Source organism: Macaca fascicularis, chromosome 3 (assembly GCF_037993035.2).
Source record: "Macaca fascicularis isolate 582-1 chromosome 3, T2T-MFA8v1.1".
NCBI classification, from domain to species: domain Eukaryota; kingdom Metazoa; phylum Chordata; class Mammalia; order Primates; family Cercopithecidae; genus Macaca; species Macaca fascicularis.
Genome location: NC_088377.1, coordinates 144,003,919 through 144,024,386, shown reverse-complemented (window position 1 = coordinate 144,024,386; position 20,468 = coordinate 144,003,919). Strand labels below are relative to the sequence as shown.

At 40.2% G+C, this 20,468-nt stretch overlaps 1 long non-coding RNA gene and 1 pseudogene across 4 annotated transcripts in view; one reads left to right on the top strand and one right to left on the bottom strand.

The window, feature by feature from the left end:
- LOC123572316 (uncharacterized) overlaps positions 1 to 20,468 on the bottom strand; it is a 50,066-nt gene that overhangs the window by 14,290 nt on the left and 15,308 nt on the right. The window contains exons 3-4 of one of the 4 annotated variants that reach the window (XR_012432743.1): positions 18,274 to 18,350; positions 6,611 to 6,728 (exon numbers count right to left, since the gene is read on the bottom strand). This is a non-coding gene — a long non-coding RNA (uncharacterized lncRNA). Of the gene's footprint in view, positions 1 to 6,610; positions 6,729 to 10,912; positions 11,289 to 17,888; positions 18,351 to 20,468 lie in introns of those variants that run through there. The other 3 variants (XR_012432744.1, XR_012432742.1, XR_006696762.2) reach the window with 3 other exon arrangements.
- LOC102136595 (beta-1,3-galactosyl-O-glycosyl-glycoprotein beta-1,6-N-acetylglucosaminyltransferase-like) lies at positions 12,258 to 14,098 on the top strand (annotated as a pseudogene).

Sequence of the window (20,468 nt, the reverse complement as noted above, 5' to 3'; positions counted from 1 at the left end):
AAAGGAATAAAAGAATGGGTATTCCAAGACAAAGCAGCCCTCAGGGCTGCTGATTGTCCATTTTTATGGTTATTTCTTGATTATATGCTAAACAAGGGGTGGATTGTTTATGCCTCCCCTTTTTACACCATATAGGGTAACTTCCTGACGTTGCCATGGCATTTGTGAACTGTCATGGTGCTGGTGGGAGTGTAGCAGTGAGGATGACCAGAGGTCCCTCTCGTCACCATCTTGGTTTTGGTGGGTTTTGGCCTGCTCCTTTACTGCAACCTGTTTTATCAGGAAGGTCTTTATGACCTGTATCTTGTGCTGACCTCCTATCTCATCCTATGACTTAGAATGCCTGACCGTCTGGAAATGCAGCCCAGTAGGTTTCAGCCTTATTTTACACAGTTCCTACTCAAGATGGAGTTGCTCCAGTTCAAAGGCCTCCGATAAACCCAGTTGACATGGTAGTGAGCCATCTTCAGCAGTGTGGATGATGAAGACAACACCTTCCAAATGGTAACACCACAAGTTAGATGTGGAACAAGCCTTGGGTCTAGACACTGCCAAGCCACCTTACAGACCTTGGACTTTTACTTGTTTGTCATTGTATGTTGGGCCCATTTGATACAGCAGTCTAATCTGTATGTCAGTCAGGTCAAATGGAATGAGAGGCATAAGTGATGTGAGACTAATACATGAAGTCATTGCAGGGCTTACAATTATAACATCCTTTCCCTATGTTATACTCTTTTATTTTTTTGAGACGGACTCTCATTCTGTCACCCAGGCTGGAGGGCAGTGGCACAAGCTCAGCTCACTGCAGCCTCTGCCTCCCAGGTTGAAGCGATATTCCTGCCTCATCCTCCTGAGTAGCTGGGATTACAGGCATGCACCACCACACCCGGCTAATTTTTGTATTTTTGGTGGAGACAGGGTTTTACCATGTCAGCCAGGATGGTCTCAAACTCCTGACCTCAGGTGATCTGCCCACCTTGACCTCCCAAGGTACTGGGATTACAGGTGTGACTGCCGCACCTGACCTTCCTAAATCATACTCTTATTCACTAATGGTCAGTGATCTCTCCAGGGCTTCGGCTAGATTAGTCCTTTGATGTTTCACTTTTCTTCTCATTTCCAATTATTCTTCCTTTTCTTTCTTGACTATTGTTTGTCTATCATCATTGCATTTTCTTGAGTCTAGTGATCTGTGTAATTTTACCTCATGTTTTAGTAGCATTTCTTCTACAACTGCCTTAAGAGTCGTTACAAATAACTTACACATTTTTTTACAGCTGTTAATACTTTGAAATATCAGAATAAGTCAATAAATAATCAAAATAGTACCTTTTTTTTTTTTTTTTTGAGATGGAGTCTCGCTCTGTTGCCCAGGCTGGAGTGCAGTGGCGCAATCTCGGCTCACTACAAGCTCCACCTCCCAGGTTCACGCCATTCTCGTGCCTCAGCCTCCCAAGTAGCTGGGACTACAGGTGCCCGCCGCCACGCCTGGCTAATTTTTTGTATTTTTAGTAGAGACGGGGTTTCACCGTGTTAGCTAGGATGGTCTCGATCTCCTGACCTCGTGGTCTGTCCACCTCGGCCTCCCAAAGTGCTGGAATTACAGGCATGAGTCACCGTGCCCAGCCAAAATAGTACACTTTTAAAAGATTTTCATTATCAACCTTTCACTTCTAAGGTTAACATTTATGAATTAACAGGTATGGATTTGATTAAGGTAATAATGCAAAAATTATATCCAGTAGAATCTTGGACCAACATACCTAAGAATAAATAAATAAATACATTTGTGTATGTGTGTGTGTGTATCCCTGAAATTTTATATTTGTATACATATGTATATAATAGACACAGATGATTTTTATTGAATAAAAAATCTTATATAATAGATACAGGCTCACATTCTTACGCATTTAATAGTCAAATATGTTTTAATCAAGTTGGTTCCTTTGTAAACTCAATATGCATTCAGATTATGTTAAATATTCTTAACATTTCTATTTTTTCCAAAATAAAGTATTCTTTGTAATAAAAATTAACTCCTAGACATTGGGACTATATCAGACACTATATGAATGCTAAGATTCATTCCTGAATGAATGCCAATTTTGAAATATTTTTCACTGTAGAAGTCACAGTCCTTCAGAATATAAGTCACCAGTAAGTGCTCTGAATTCCTTTCTGAACTGTCACATCACTGATTTAGTTAGACCAAGAATAAAACAATTGGAGGAACAAATACATGTCTCAATTTATCTCATCCTTCAGCCAACAATGTAATATGATTTTGTAACTCCCTCCATTCAAAGCACCAATAGCCAGACAGTGCTCTTTCCAAAAGAACAAATGTACGAACAAATGCAGCTTAAAAAGTAAAACAAGTACTCATAGCATTATCAATACAAAATTATAAAAACAAGGCAAATTTTATTTCAAACATTTTAGAGTGCTTTTAAATATTGTTTCAGAAGAAGGAAATAAGCGTATGTATTCTGCTAAGCTCTAATGCTTCAGGAACCCACAAAACAATTATTTTATCACCCTAGCCAGCTACTGATCATAGAGATGGGATCAGATGCCATGATAGAGACCAAAACAATGAACCTTTGTGACCAGTTACAGGAATACAACAAACCCAGAGACACTGACATTGCCGGGAAACCAGTGCTTAAGACAGAGCCAGTAGTTAGAAATCAAAAGAGCCTTCATGAGTTATGGATCACACATATCCAGGAGTTCAAAGCGAGTCTTGAATCACATGGATAACGAAGGCCAAAACAAAGCATAGAATCAAGACAAGAAGGGCCAGGCGCAGTGGCTCACGCCTGTAATCCCAGCACTTTGGGAGGCCGAGACGGGTGAATCACAAGGTCAGGAGTTCGAGGCCAGCCTGGCCAACGTGGTGAAACCCCGTCCCTACTAATAATACAAAAAATTAGCTGGACGTGGTGGCAGGTGCCTGTAATCCCAGCTCTTCAGGATGCTGAGGCAGGAGAATTGCTTGAACAGCTGGAGGTTGCAGTGAGCCGAGATCGCGCCACTGCATTCCAGCCCAGGTGACAGTGGGAGACTCCATCACAAAAAAAAAAAAAAAAAGACAAGAATTCAGAACCATACATATGAAGCCCCACACTGACTGTCCTGTCCATTAGTCATTTGAGTGAATATAGCTGCAGCAAGAATAGTGTGTGTTAGCTGCAGATAAATTAGTCCCAGCCATTCCTTCCATCATAGTGGTCTCCCCAGACATTGGGAACAACATATGCCATTTATTTTTCCCACTATCCACAGTTAAGGACTCAGGAGGAAAGCCAGATTGGTTATAAACTAAATAAAGAACTTATATTTTATCTTCATGTCTAAGTTGCATTATGAGTCAAATTCCCACCCTACTAATAGCTAATGAGCTATTGGCTGGACTTCAAGTAGAATCAAAGAACAAAGTAAGTTTGAAATTTGGCATGGGAATCTCCAGCTAGCCAGAAAAGTACCAGGAGACAAAATTACATATAAAAAAAATCCATCCTTTTATTTTTTATAGCTTTATTGCGATATAATTCACAGACTGTACGATTCACCCACTTAAAGTGTAAAATCTGATGGTTTTTAGTATATTCACAGATTTATACATCTATCACCACAATCAATTTTAGGACATTTTCATTACCCCAAAAAGAAGCTCCGCTCCCCCCACCATCATTGCAGGCAACTGCTAATCTGTTTTCTGTCTGTATAGAGTTACCTATCTGGGCATTTCGTATAAACAGAATCACACAACATATGGTCCTTTGTGACTAGTTTCTTTTACTTAGCTTGTTTTCAAGGTTCATCCATATTGTGGCATGTATCAGCATTTCATTTCTTTTAATTCATGAATAGTATTCTATTTTATGGACATACAACATCCATCCATCAGTTGATGGAAATTTATGTCACTTCTACTCTTTGACTATTACGAATATCACTACTGTGGGCATTCATGTACAAACTCTTATTTGGACATATGATTATTGTTGTTGTTGTTGTTGCTGTTGTTGTTGTTTTTGTTTTGAGACAGAGTCTCGCTCTGTCGCCAGGCTGGAGTGCAATGGCGCGATCTTGGCTCACTGCAACCTTTGCCTCCCGGGTTCAAGCGATTCTCCTGCCTCAGCTTCCTGAATAGCTGGGACTACAGGCATATGCCACCATGCCTAGCTAATTTTTTTTGTATTTTTAGTAGAGACGGGGTTTCACCATGTTAGCCAGGATGGTCTCGATCTCTTGACCTCGTGATCTGCCCGCCTCAGCCTCCCAAAGTGCTGGGATTACAGGCATAAGCCACCATGCCTGGCCTGGACATATGTTTTAATTTCTCGTGAGTGTATCTAAGAGGAGAATTGCTTGATCATACGGCAACTCTATGCTTAACTATTTGAAGAACTGCCAGACTGTTTCCCAAAGTGGCTGCACCATTTTTCACCCCACCAGCAGTGTATGAGGGTTCCAGTTTCTCCATATTCTCATCAACACTTGTTATAATCTGTCTTTTAAATTATAATACCCCATCCACCTTTTACAAAATCTTATGCAGTTCTTCTGGCTCTTTGGACCTGTTCATTGAACTAATTTCCTGGTTAGAGAAACCCACTTAAAAAAGGCAAAATACTGAGCACATTCTTGCCTAATGGTCAAGCAGGAAAGAAAAGGCCAGAGCTGGCAAAATGTCTAGGGGAAAAGGGGGGATGAAGAATACATAAAGCAATGCCCAGTCTCCTCTGAATATAAACACAAAAGAGGCCTGGCATTGCAGCTGCTTCTACCTGAACTCATTCCAGGAATGGCTAGGGCAGGATATGTAGGTAAGAAAAGATGAGCAAGAGTTGGAACATCACTCAAATTAACTGGAGAGGAAATATGGAGCCAAAGTTGGGCTCAAACTATTCTCTCCCCAACTCCTATTTGGTATTTTTTCACCAAAGAGCACATACTGGAACCCTTTGGGGGTCTCTTCTACCTTTAAAGTTCTATAATTTCATCATTTTCTTCCGGTAAGTATACCTTAAGTTAATTGTGCAGTGTATCCCTTATATGAACAGAAGACTGTCTCAATAAGATTCCTTTTAAATGTTTTTAATGCATTTTTTAAAATATTTTTACTTTTAATGTTTCCTGAAGCTACACTGTCTATAGCACTGGTATTTCCCAAAAGTCACTAAAAGCTCCTGAAAGTCCAACTGACAGAAAAGATGGATTTGATTAAATACAGAATATAGTCCTTGGAAAGTACGCTGATTTGTTATTTAGCCAGCTAGAGAATTGTGCTGTTTTGCTCTTGGGAATTGTACCATGGAATAAAATAATTTTGTTGAACTGCAATATAATTAAAACATCTGAAAATATAGGAAAAGATGAATTAGAAAGATGGAGGATTCAAAATAAGGAGGACCAATTCCAAACAAAATACCAAGCAACCAAATCAGAAGATACTAGAAGGTGTTACACATGCTCTTCCTTATTTAACATGGAAGGAAACTGCAAGTAGTATTGCACTAATAAGGCACTTCCTGGGGCCTAAAGTTACCAGTTTTTCAATTAAACAGACATTTTTTGTGCACCCACTATAAGCCGGGAACTTTGCTTGTCTCTAAGGCTGCCAAAATAAATAAGACAGCCTCTGCCAGAGAAGAGCAACAGAGGGCTCACCCTCTGCCAGGCAAATGAAAACTTGTTATTCAGCTGCAATTCCCTGAGATCATTCTACAGCTATGATAGGAAAGAATGAGAGTTGAAATTGTGAAAAGAAACGATCTACAGTTACCTAAGCTGGGGGTGAGAGGAGAACCTGGAGAGGGGTGGCAAGGGAATTGGAGGGAGAGGGCCTGATTCTTGAACTCCATCTTGTAAAGAACTAGCAGGATTTCACCAAGCAGAGATGGGCAACAGGCATTTGTGTAACATACTGTAGTGTCACAGCAAAGGTTTTGGAGATTTATAAGTTTTCACCATATGAAACTATCAATAGTCAACAATTTTTTGGCCTACAAAAATACATATTCATATGGTTCAATCCAAAACAAAATAATCCCCTTGAGTATGCCAAGTGAATGTTAAAACCTGTAGGAGAATTAGTTAGAAAAGTAGTTTGAGTCAGAGTTGGAAGAGCTTTGAACTGAAGTAGTTTCACCTTTATTCTATAGGTGATGGAGAAGGCAATTCACAAAATAACTTTGAACAAATAGCCAATAAATGTATGTTTAAATGTTTAAATAATTTCAAGTTTAAAGAAAACTATGTATGATTTTCAGTGCCACGAAGGAAAACAATTTAATGTTAACATTCAATGTCAATAAGGACTCAAGAAAACAGGATGTTTCCTTCTATGGCTGGGTGTGTAAATTAGAATAAACTTTCAGGAAGGCGATCTGAATACACCGTGACCTAGCATTCCACTTTGAAGACTTTATCCCAAAGAAAAAGTCATGGATATTAAAAACTAACAAACAAAACAACTTGGAGGCCAAGGTGGGTGGATCGTTTGAGGCCAGGAGTTCAAGACCAGCCTGCCCCAAATGGCAAAACCCTATCGCTACTAAAAATACAAAAGTTAGCCGGGTGTGGTGGCGTGTACCTGTAGTCTCAGCTACTTGGGAGGCTGTGGCAGAAGACTTGCTTGAATCCGGGAGGCAGAGGTTGCAGTCAGCTGAAATCACACCATTGCACTCCAGCCTGAGCGACAGAGCAAGACTCTGTCTCAAAAAAAAAGAAAAGGAAGTTCAGCCACCAGGATTTCCTTGATGTTCTAAAGTAGAGAGTTTTGTAAATAAAACATGAATCATCCTTATAATTGAACATTATACAGCTACTTTAAATGCTTAAATAAATATTTAATGACATGAAATTTTGTTACATGAAAAAATTAGGTTATGAAACAGTATGTGTATCAGTCAAGGCTCTTAAGAAATAGATCAGACTGACTAGGTTTGAGTTTCAGAGCTACCATTTATAGTCACAGGACCTTGGACAAGTAACCTAATCTCCCTGTAACTCAGTTTTATCTCTAAAATGGGGATAAGTCCATAACTCATTGGAGTTTTGTAAACGATTAAATGAGTTAATACACATAAAGTCCTTAGAAATTTGCCTGGCACATATTAAGCACTACCTAAGAGTCAGTTATTATTAATATCATTAATATTTGTTACCGGTATATTAAGTCAACTTTGAAGCTAATTTAAGAAGCAAAGGTGGCAACAGAACCATCAAGGCAAGAACCATACCCAAAGCATTCTGCAGAGCTGGTCCATGAAGTCACCACTCCAGCTGCCAAGCACTGACCCCATAGCTTGCACTGCCAAGTCTTTGGGAGCTGGACACTGCATATTGCCTCAGAACAGCTGTGTCTGCTGCCACTGGAAACCGGATGCAGCTGCTATTGCTGCTGTGGCCCTGGCCAGAGCGGATTCTGCATCATCCCTGCTGCTTTGAGTCACCAGCCCCTGAACCAAAGTCAACAGAGGATTCATCTGCTTGACTGCACCAAGTCCCCAAAAGCAGCCAAAGAAGTTGAGAAAAAACAGAATTGGGCGTTTTTATTCTATAGAAAAGGCAACTTCTGGCTGGGCATACAGGTTCATGCCTGAAATCCTAGCACACTGGGAAGCTGAGGCAGGTTTGAGCTGAGGAATTCAAGACAGCCTAGGAAACATGGTGCAACTCCATCTCTAAAAAATACAAAAATTGGCTGGACGCAGTGGCTCACGCCTGTAATCCCAGCACTTGGGAGGCCAAGGCAGGCGGATCACGAGGTCAAGAGATTGAGACCATCCTGGCCAACATGGTGAAACCCCGTCTCTACTAAAAATACAAAAATTAGCTGGGCATGGTGGTGTGTGCCTGTAATCCCAGCTACTCGGGAGGCTGAGGCAAGAGAATCGCTTGAATCCAGGAGGTGGAGGTTGCAGTGAGCCAAGATCACACCACTTCACTCCAGCACGGGCGACAGTACAAGAGTTGGTCTCAAAAAAAAATTAAAAAATAAATAAATAAATAAAAAATCAGCCGGGTGTGGTGGTACACACATGTAGTCCCAGCTACTCAGGGGGCTGAAGTCGGGGGATTGCTTGAGCCTGGGAGATTGAGACTGCAATGAACCATGATTGCAGCATTGTACACCAGGCTGGGAATCAAAGCGAGATAAAATAAAAAAAGAGAAAGAAAAAGAAAGAGAGAAAAGAGAGAGAGAGAGAAAGAAAGAAAAAGAAAGGAAAGGAAAGAAAGAAAGAAAGGAAAGAAAGAGAGAGACAGAGAGAAAGAAAGAAAGAAAGAAAGAAAGAAAGAAAGAAAGAAAGAAAGAAAGAAAGAAAGAAAGAGAAAGAGAAAGAAAGAAAGAAGGGATTTTTCTTTATAACATGGGGGAGTCAACAAACTTAGAAAGCAAATTTATACATTAGGTAATAAAAAAAGATAAATGATCCTTTTTGGTTTTAAAAATACAAATATAACTGGAATGTGTATTTTCATGCAAATAAAGAAAGGAGTAAAAGGATACACATCAAACTGTTCATGATTAATCCTGAATTGACCATTATGGCTGATTTGAATGTTTCATCTTCTGTCTGTAACTTTCCAAATCTTTTGTGACATAGAAAAAAAACAAGACTGAGCAATATCAGATCTCTATTTTTGAAAGAGAATTGAGTCTTTCTTAGATATAGCTATGGACTAGAAAGTGGAAGACTAGATTCAGATGGACATTGTTATCTCAGAGCAGGACCTTGCTACTCCAAGTATAGTCGATGGACCAGAAACATTAGCTTGACACAGAAACATATTAGAAATGCAGAATCTCAGGCCCCATCCCAAATCTAATGAAAGCAAAGAAGGAAATGAATCAGCAGATATTCGAGAAGTATAAGCAACAAGACTTGACAATGTGAAGAAACTCATAAAAGATTACAAGCCTTAAAAACATTTCCAAATTTAGAAGTAGGCAGGGTCATTAACAGAGACGAATTACTGGAACAGGAGCCAATTTTTTGTTGTGTTTTTATGACAAGGTCTCAGTCTGTCTCCCACTCTGGAGTGTCATGACACAATCACAGCTCACTGCAGCCTCGACCTCCTGGGCCTCAGCCTCCCAAGTAGCTGAGAACACAGGCACGCACCACAATGCCCAGCTAATTTTTCAATTTTTTGTAAAGACCGGGTCTCCCTATATTGCCCAGGCTGGTCTCAAACTCCTGAGCTCAAATGATACTTCCAAAGCCCTGGGATTACAGGCGTGAACCACTGTGCCCAGTTGGTTTAGACATTGAGAACTCAAAAGATGGCCCAGTGAGGGAAACATAAAATTAGGGCCAAAAAGAAATGTCAAAATTAGGCTTATAAAAATGAGCGTAATCTAAGACAAGGAGATAACAGAAGCCGTAACAGTGGATATAACTTCTAACGGAGAACATACAAAGCAAGATAAGAAATCCAAGCAAGATCCTTTGGTAATATGTAAATTTTGGAGACGGGGAGAAAGAGAAGTCAGAAAATGAATGGCCAAAACTAACATCATCAAGAGATTAAAGTATCAAAGAAAACAAAGGACAAGTATTTCATTATTATTCAATTCTTTCCTCCTTTCATGACAAATTATGAGTGGTTTACACAATTATACTTACACTTAAAAGGACAGTAATGGATTAAAAGAGATCTCAATTCTAGAAACACAGAATGGCCAAAATACTTGGGAGGGGGAGGATATGGAAGAGAAGGACACTAATGCCTTGGATGTTATACTAGTTCTCGTCATTGGAAGATATCAAAAATTTCATAGCTTTTATTTTGTTTTGATGAAAATTTCACAGTTTTTATAGTGTTGCAAATCAAATAAGACCATGACTTATCTTTGTTTCATTCATTCATTCAGCTGACATTTATCAGGTACTTGCTATGAACCAGGCAGTCTTTGGGGTGTTGAGGATACAGCAGTTAACAAAACAGACAAGTCCCCTTGCCATCATGGGCTTACATTCTAGAGGGGCAGACAGGCAATAAACAAAAGAAATAAGTAAACATATTGTGGGTCAGATGGTGATAAAAACTATAGAGAAAGGGATAAAAGGTGGGATAAGAGCTGCCATTTTAAAAGATGGGACAGAGAAGACCACTGGGGAGATGAATAGACCTGAAGGAGGTGAAGAAGCCACTTATTCAAGTGTCTGAGGAAAGAGTATTGCACAGCAAGGCTCTGAGGCTGATGTGGCCCTGGTGTGGTCAAGGAGGCCAATGTGGCTGGACTGAGGGAGCGAGGAGTGGGCAGGAAAAGAGGACAGAGGAGTAAAGGCCTTCAGAGGTTTTTGAGCAGGTAAATGACATTATCTGACATGGATTTTATCATTCTGGCTGAATCTATTCATCTATCTATCTATCTATCTATCTATCTATCTATCTGTCTGTCTATCTATGAATGATATATCTATACCTGTATTTATATAGATATAGATGCATTTTTTTTTGAGACAGGGTCTTACTCTTTTGCCCAGGCTGAGTGCAGTGGGGTAATCTTGGCTCACTGCAGCCTCAACGTCCCAGGCTCAAGCAATCCTCCCACCTCAGCCTCCCAAAGTGCTGGGATTTCAGGTGTGAGCCACTGTGCCCACTGGTTGCTATTTTAAGAACAGAATGAAGTAGGAAAACCAGATAGGAGGCTATTGTAAATACCTAGCCAAGAATAATGGTGACTTGGACGAGGTACCTTTGACAGTTTTGTGTTTTTCAGATAGGTACCATTTTTGTTTTTCTTCTAGTATATCCTAAGAAAGTGGGATGGGAAGAGGGATGAGAGACTGTGTGTGTAGCAGAGAAAGAAGTGCAGAACTCTCAACTCTTCTAGTTACATAATTTCTATGTATTTCACAATCATCCTCAGCCACACAGAATAAAATGTGTAAGCAACTTAAACATTTAATATGTCTAAATATTTAAATCTTCTAAATTATTACAGCTTCAAGGAAATGTTAAAAACAAAAACTAAAAACCATTATTATCACTATGTCAATAAATGTATAGTTAGGCCAAGGTAACAATAAAAGAACCTGATCATTTATTTTAAAGACATGAGCAATATATTTGAAATGTAGAGTCACTAAATAATGAGTAGTTCTGAAAGGTATAATTTTAAACCTTCCACTCTTTCAATGCTATAATTAAAACAAAAATGAAGCAGAATCTAGAGAGTCCACACACAGACTTGGATTACATCAGGACACAGAATTTGTTTCTTCTATGGATCCAAGACCAAAGGCTTCATTTATTTGCTAAAGATTAAAAGGATAAACCATTATTTATCATTTTAAAGTACACAGACAACCAAGTCAAGTTAAATGTTGATTCAGAGAAGAGTTGTCAACACTACATTAACATTACCCTAGTTCTGTAGGGTGCTTTATTGTTTACAAAGCACTTTAACTACCATTATTTCATTTGAACCTCACAATAGACCCATTAATATAATAATTCTTAACTTACAGATTAAGAAAACTAGTCTCAGGGAGGTTAAGAGACTTACCCAAGGGCATCCAAGTCACTAGCAAGGGCCAGAGCTGGAAACAGAACCCTCACTTCCTAGTCCACTGTTTTTTCTTTTTTCTTCAGTAAGTGTGTTTTAATGCTATAGCAACGGTCTTTCAGGATCAAGATAAAAGGCATTTCAGAAGTATTTAAGATTGCTATTATTTAGCAATTAACAACATAAATAAAACAAATGTCATGAATGCATTAAATCATATACAAACCCAGTAAAATTATAGTATTCTTTCAAAGTCATTATCTCCTTCAAATGAAACAAAGCTTCCTATGCCAAGTTCCAGCTTAGGAAGGATTTGTCGCAAACTAAAAGTACATTGTCAATCTAAGGAATAGGATCGAAAGGACTCTGAAGAGTAAAGTGATGGAATGGTGACCCAAACACCCAACACGCTGGAGTCCACTGCTTTTTATACTGTACCAACCTGCATTCTTTTCCAGGTATAGAAGAGGCCACAGTAGGAGAATGGTTTTCTTTGTGTGGGAATTAGCCAGATCTGCAAGACTAAAGGTAGAAAGCAGTACCTATGGAAAGGTACCAGCTTGGGAATAATAGTCTTATGGTAAATACTGTTGTCCCCATTTAATGTTGGAAAAAAAACAAGGAGCAGAGGTTTGTTCTAGGTGAACAGTGGCTCTTCAATTATTCAGGAGTGGTTTGCCATTTAGGCTTACCTTGATCTTTTTCACTATTCTCCTTTATGGTTCTTGCTTATCTCCTGGCCTGCTCGTTAGCACCTCCACCAGAGGGCAGGAAGAACAGGAAGAGAAGCATGTGTAACCGGTTTGATCAAAAAGTTGCAATAAGAAAACTTATGTCATTATCTTAATTTAGGCTTTGGAGTCTTTCTGGATTTCAGTTACTAATGTGACCTTTGCCAACATTCTTCTAGATAAACCTAGAATAATCAATGCAGTAAAATGATTTCCTATAAATAAAAATCATCTACTTCTAATTGTATTGTTCAATACAATATTACATATATTGAACCTTATATAACACTTAAATTTATTTAGAACTCATTACATGCACTAACTTCGTATAACATTTTTAACTTGTTTGGAATTGGTGTGAACTTCTCTAAAGGCATATCAAATGCTCCAGAGCTTAGAAAATAGAATCGATCCTGGCCGGGCGTGGTGGCTCACACCTGTAATCCCAACATTTGGGGAGGTTGAGGCAAATAGATCACCTGAGGTCAGGAGTTCGAGAACAGCCTGGCCAACATGGTGAAACACCGTCTCTACGAAAAACACAAAAATTAGCCAAGCATGGTGCTTGAACCTGAGAGGCAAAGGTTGCAGTGAGCCAAGATCACACCACTGCCCTCCAACCTGGGCGACAGAGTGAGACTTCTTCTCAAAAAAAAAAAAGGAAAAAAAGAAAAAAGAAACAAAGTCTCCTCCACAGCAACTTCCTCAGCATTTCAAACAATGATCAGGGACTTTTTTTTGTTAAGGGTGGTCTTCTAGGCTTCAAGCACCAACAGATTTTCCCTCCTTCATGGCCTTGAAGGTTGTCAGTTTGCATTTATCGGAAGTGCCAAGATATATTAAAATAAAGAACAGCACATTTAGAATTAAGGAAAGTCTGGATCATTTAGTGCTCTGATTCCAGGCGACATCCGGCACCCATTGTGGTACCTGTGCTTTACTCTGCATGGAGAGAAAGTGCTGGAGTGAAAGTCTGGCCCTGGAGGTGCAAGAAGGTGCCCTACTGTGCTACTTCTGCCAGACAGAGCCTTGAGGGGCGGAGGGTGAGGTTTTTGCATCTCTGTGGAGTGGTTCAGGCTGATTGCAACTGCATGAAGGACCTCTACACAATGAGTACAGACTAGGGTACTTGACAAATCTTTGTGGTATGGATTTTGCTATTCAAACCAACCTGGAAATTTGCAGGAAGCTCAAGTCATTAATGGGTAGAAACAACCTGGGAACTGAGAGGATGCTAGTCAGTAAGGAAGAAAGGTGGAAAAGGGGGTATGCAGTTATTAATGGAAAGCTGACAAACATGGGGACTGTCAAAATGTGTCCTCCACTCGAAACATCTCTTTTTTCAGGCAGTGCCTATTTTGTGGTCAGTAGGGAGGATGTGGGGTATATGCTAGAGAATGAAAAAAATTTTAAAGTTTATGGAGTAGGCCCAAGACACATACAGCAAGTATCTCTAGGCCACTGTCCAAAGGATTCCTGAAGTCCCCAGCTCACTCTCCTTAAGCTATAATTATGACTTGTCTGATATGCACGCAGCTTGTAGGTTTGCCAAGTGGCGGCACTTTGAGGCCCTCCTCACCCACCTGCAGTAGGGTCCATGTGCACTCAGTGTGATTTTCAGAGCTGGCACCTTGAACTGGATGCTACGCAAGCACCATTTGTTTGCCAATAAGCTTGACACGGACGGTGACCTCTTTGCCATCCAGTGTTTAGATGAGCATCTGAGATATAAAGCTTTGAAGACTTTAAAACACTGGCCACTATAGGCAATTTTAGGAATAAGAAGAAGAATGCACAAAATTGACACTATCTGTTTCCTCTTCTTTGTCAATAAGCACCAGGAAAATTGTATAGGGCCCTCTTTGGAGCAAGGACCCTAAGTCATCGTGTCAGAGAAGCTGCCTAGTTTTTGCAGAGCACAATTGGCTAGAAAGGTTGGAGCATTAAGTGTTCATCTGGAGTTAACGTGAGGGGGAAGTATCATAAAAGTAGCCGTGAAGCCAGGGCTTCACAGGTCTTCACATTCTCTTCTGAAGAGAATGGGCTGAGGCGGCTGGAGAAGAGGCTGACACAAAACAATCAGCCTGTTGAAAGAGCTCAGGGGCTGGATGCAGTGGCTCACCCTTGTAATCCCAGAATTTTGGGAGGCTGAAGCAGGAAGATTGCTTGAGCCCAGGAGTTCTAGTTGCTGTGCCTGTAGTCCCAGCTACTCAGGAGGCTGAGAGGGGAGAATTGCTTGAGCCCAGCAGGTTGAGCCCCCAGTGAGCAGTGATCATGCCATGGCACTCCAGCCTGGGTGACAGAAACCCTGTCTAATAAAAAGAAAAGGCCAGGCGTGGTGGCTCACACCTGTAATCCTAGCACTTTGGCAGGCTGAGGCAGGCAGATCACCTGAGCTCGGGAGTTCGAAACCAGCCTGACCAACATGGAGAAACCCCATCTCTACTAAAAATACAAAATTAGCTGGGCGTGGAGGCGCATGTCTGTAATTCCAGCTACTCAGGAGGCTGAGACAAGAGAATCGCTTGAACCCAGGAGGCAGAGGTTGCGGTGAGCTGAAATTGCGCCATTGCACTCCAGCCTGGGCAACAAGAGCAAAGACTCTGTCTCAAAAAAAAAAAAGAAAGAAAGAAAAAGAGCTTAGGGACTTAACAAAGTTAGAAGATTTCACCTGTGCCAAAATTATTTAGAGAATTTTAAATGTGACAATTGTCCTGGTATGAATACATTTACAGCAACAAATTATCATAAAGATACAATTTATCTCATATATTTATTAAAATAGAGACTTGATTTTACTCTAAATGATCCTTGTAAATAATTTCTTTTCTGCTATAACATTGGCTTAAAATTGGCTAGATTTAAAGGTAAAGAATTTTTTAATTAAAAAAATCTGAACTAACAATTGTCACAATTAATCTCATTTTAAAGTCAGTCCATGTTGAACTTTTCTGGATTATTTACGCATTGATTATTTTAGCATACATTTACAGAATGCCTACTATGTGCCAGGCGTTATAGTAAGTGCTGAGGGAAAAAGATAAAGAAGACACAGATCTTTCCTCTGGAAGGTCTCAGTCTAGAGAAAGACAGACAATTGCATTGTAGAGGAGTGATGAAGTAAGATTTAGAGTAAGACGAAGTATGCAATGGTGTATGCATCAGAATATGCAACAGGCACAAAGGCTTAACACCAAACTGGAGGAGTGGGTACAAATCAAGAAAGGAGATGGTTGCTGAGTAAAGGATGAATAAGAGTTTCCCACATGAAGAAGTGAGGAAAGTCAGTTCAAGAAAGAGGTGCAGTATCTGCAGAGTTAGGAAAGTGTGATGACAAAGTGAGGTGAGTTTAGGGAAGTAAAATTGGTTCAGCATGACCAAGAAGTTATATTGGGCCGGCACAGTGGCCCACGCCTGTAATCCCAGAACTTTGGGAGGCCAAGGCAGGCGGATCACCTGAGATCAGAAGTTTGAGACCAGCCTGGCAACATAGTGAAACCTTGTCTCTACTAAAAATACAAAATTTAGCCAGGCATGGTGGTGAACGCCTGTAGTCTCAGCTACTCGGGAGGCTAAGGCACAAGACTCGCTTGAACCCAGGAAGTTGCAGGGAGCTGAGATCACGCCACTGCACTCCAGCCTGGGTGACAGAGTGAGACTCTGTCTCAACAAAAACAAAAACAAAAAAAAGCGGTTATATTGGAGCAAGGAAGCATGCTGGCAGATAAGGCTGAACAGAAGGGCAGATGTCAGATAATGAAGAACCTTTTATGTCATGCTAAAGATTTGAATTTTGTTCTGAAGGCAATGGGAATTCACTAAAGGTGTTTTAAAAGAAGAAGGTCATGATCAGATTTGTGTTTTAGAAGGTCAATTTGTTGGCAGAATAGAGAATCAATATTGGAAACAGGGAAACCAATTAGCAAGCTGGTGCAGAAACTCAGGTAAGAAATCACAATGGCTAGGTCTTTCTGGTCATGGTCATTATAAATGCTTGTGAAAATGTTTAATCTCCTTCACTGGGGTAAAATTCAGATTAAAACAAATAATACTCATTCTTATTTTTGAGTCCTAACATTTTAAGTTGAACTCTTCCCACTCTCTTGAAAGCAAAAGATTCTAATAGTCTCATCTCAACATTTAGTACCTCTTTTTCTGAATTATAAAATCACCATTTGTTAAGAAGGTAACAAAAAAATGGGGATGTGGTTCTTTAAAATTACAGCAATTTCACATATCTGCACCACAATGTACTACACCTGTTCATACACCCACCTTCTGCCATTATTAATAGTCTTTTGCTTTTACAATTTTCCATTCAAACCTCATTTTTAAAAACTAGGGTGACCACCAAATTGGGTGAGTCACTTTTACAGTCAATTCTTATGGTTAGTAGAATTTCAGTTCTCAGTTTTGTTTTTAAATAGTAAGAGTTATCCTAAGTGTCCAAAAATGTAATTACGTCGTATCATCCACCTTCTTAAGCATATCAGAAGAAGGCAAGGAATTTTAACCCAATATTAATTCAAATTTAGGACTTGAGTTCTGTACTATGATAGGTGTGATTTGAAGTAAAATGTACTCACAAATGTTAATTTGCGTAAGTTTGAATCAAATGGGAAAAGCACAACTCAATAGACTTTATGGAGATAAGTTGTAAACAATACTGCATTAGTGGGAAGCTTCTGCAAGTCTATTTTTTTTTTTTTTTTTTTTTTTTTTTTTTTTTGAGATGGAGTCTCGCTCTGTCGCCGGGGCTGGAGCGCAGTGGCCGGATCTCAGCTCACTGCAAGCTCCGCCTCCCGGGTTTACGCCATTCTCCTGCCTCAGCCTCCTGTGTAGCTGGGACTACAGGCGCCCGCCACCTCGCCCGGCTAGTTTTTTGTATTTTTTTAGTAGAGACGGGGTTTCACCGTGTTCGCCAGGATGGTCTCGATCTCTTGACCTCGTGATCCGCCCGTCTCGGCCTCCCAAAGTGCTGGGATTACAGGCTTGAGCCACCGCGCCCGGCCTTGCAAGTCTATTAAGTTCGTTAAATGAGACATATTTAGGCATGCTTTTAACTTGAACCTTTTGTTTTCTCCATATGCCTTGAATGTAATGCTAAATTACTGTTGTCCTAATAAATATCTGTAAGTCTATTACCAGTGGCACTTAATGGTTAAACTAAGAAATGATGAGAAATAGAGTTTTGAAAATTCCCCACTCCACTAACAACTTCATAAGGAGAGATTCAGAATTTCCAAGACAGAAATTTGGGCCTTGGGTTATATAATAGATGAGTTCCCGTAATTTGAATTTATAGGAGAACTCCTGGAGATTATTTTGCTTAACTCCCTGATATTGAGGAAGTGAAGACTAGAGAATTTTCTGATGCAACCAGTGTGACAAAACTTATTGGTAACTGCCCTAGAATCTGGGACAGAAGTCTTCCCAAACCTCCCTGCCTTCTTTTCCATGATCTTATAACCAACTTAGCTAAGCCAGAGAATTCCTCCTAGAGAAGAAATACTTTTTTTAAATAAAGTTAGTAATCATACTAACTTTATAAAATTATACTATTAAAAAGTATAAAAATTATACTACATTTCCTATAAATTCTGACAATAATACCTCTATTTAGTATACCCATGGGAAAATTTATTCAAGCAATTCATCCATCAAGTTTGAATTAAAAGGGTTTGGAGGTTGTGTGAGGACATAACCTGAGTTGATCAAAAGAGCTAAACTAAAAATAATTTGGAAGTTTTTTTTTTTTTTTTGGAAATATCAATGAGACTAAGCTGACCATGTCTTGTGGCTCATAGACTTAGAGATCCCATTTTAATAACTGAATGGGGGTAATGGGTAATCAATCAGATGTCTAAACTGAGTTGTTCTATCTCATCCTGACTCAAGGGGGTCTAAAGCCCAGCCACTTCTAATATGTGATTTTGGAAGTTCTAATTATGGTATTACTTCAATTATTAAAAATTTCCAGCAAACGGAAAGTGGAGGCCTTACAGGAAATTGCACCAGAGGCTTTCAGTGGAGCCCCAAACAGGAACATTCCTTGTCTCATCTTCTTCCACCATCATGGACTGTAAAAAGAAGAGGGGAGATGATCATGCTAAGGACATGACGTACAAGAGTCCTTGGACTTATTGAGAGTCTTGGTCTCCACACACAATATTCAATTAAAATGGAGAAACATTTGGCTGCTTAATGGTATTCATTTTCATATGGGCTGGGTGGGGTCCTCATGCCAAGGGAAGTCTAAGCCATAAAACAATTACTCAAGCCTTTGTGGCTGAGTCATTATCGTTCAAGAATCAGGCTATTCATTAAAGAAAAACTTACCTTCTGAATCTTAGTCACACTAAAAATCCTTTTCATTAAAGTGGAGGCAACTCCTCGTCAATAACAGAAGGGAACTGACATTTGTGCACCTGCAGTATGTTTTGCATATTTCCTCATTTTCACAATAGCTCTGTCAGACATGCATTACCCCACTTCGCAAATGAAGGAACAAATTCTAAGAAAGGAAGAAAGTGACTCCAGGTCACTTTCAGAAGACTGATCTGTCTGAACTCCAAATCAGAAGATTGATCTGTCTAAACTCAGAGTTAAAGTCCTTTCCACCATGCTCTGCTCTTTACCTGATATAAGAAGAGCCAGAGGATCCCAAAACCTTCATTCAGAGTGAAAATATATTGTAAAATCCCATATCCTTTGGGTATGAAGACAGTTGGCCTTGCTATGATGCCATATTATGCCCTGTGCATTTTATCTGCAAAATCTGCTGGCTATCCTGACTTCAAAGAGCCAGAAAATATCTCCAGCTATGATTAAGTAACTCTAGGGTAGGTGCTTAAGAAATGCAATTTAATTGCTGGGTGCGGTGGCTCACGCTTGTAATCCTAGCAGTTTGGGAGGCTGAGGCAGGTGGATCACAAGGCCACAAGTTCAAGACCAGCCTGACCAACATGGTGAAACCCCATCTCTACTAAAAATACAAAAATTAGCTGGGTGTGATGGCACATGCCTGTAATCCCAGTTACTCAGGAGGCTGAGGCAGCAGAATTGCTTGAACTTGGGAGGCAGAGGTTGCAGTGAGCCCAGATCCCACCACTGCACTCCAGCCTGGGCAGCACAGCAAGACTTCGTCTCAAAAAAAGTAAAGAAAAGAAAGAGAAAAAAAAAGAAAAGACACGCAATTTGATGATGCTGGGAACATTTGTTTCACAGCCATCCAACCAGACCTAATCCCAGTTTCATTGTATTGAGATTGTCAGATGCCAAAAGTAGTGACAATAAGGGGCCAACACAGATGTTATAACAAATTAACAAGGGATGATACAGGCCAAGAAAGAGTTGTAAGTGTTTGAGGCATACGTTCAAGTCCTCTGACCTTGTTGACTAAAAAAGGCTGTCAGAAAGTAAAGAGCCACAGAGACAAGACAGCTGAGCTCCCAGCAGTATCTGGCTTTATCATCAGTAGCTTCACTGCTGTCTGGCTAAGCGTTTAGGCTGGCTTTCCCATGCAATGGGATCGTGTAAGATGGAACATTAGGTCATGTCCAGTTTACTAGAGCCAGTCAAGTGTGTTCTACTTTTAGAAAAAGAGGAAGAATCTCTGGGCCCCCACCCCCTTAAAAGACCACAGAACAGCCAGCCTTGGGTCAATTAGAATGACAGTGTCTTGTTTTTGTTTACCCCACATACACCAGGAAACGTCTCTGGCACTACATAGGCCCCCCCTTTTTTTTTTTTTTTGAGACGGAATTTTGCTCTTGTCGCCCAGGCTGGAGTGCAATGGCGTGAACTCGGCTCACTGCAACCTCTGCCTCCCAGGTTCAAGCGATTCTCCTGCCTCAACCTCCCGAGTAGCTGGGATTACAGGTGCCCACCACCATGCCTGGCTAATTTTGTATTTTTAGCAGAAACGGGGTTTCACCATGTTGGTCAGGCTGGTTTCGAACTCCTGACCTCAGGTGATCCACCCACCTCGGCCTCCCAAAGTGCTGGGATTACAGGCATGAGTCACCACTCCTAGCTCATAGGCCACATTTTTATATTACTAAACTTGGAATAACAGTAGCAGGGTATTTTTTCATCATAGTCACAAAGGTAAATATCACAGACCTGTCTAATTGTGAAGATTCATACACATTAGGTACATTTTACCAGTGGGAATTATCTGCAAAATAAGCCTGTTA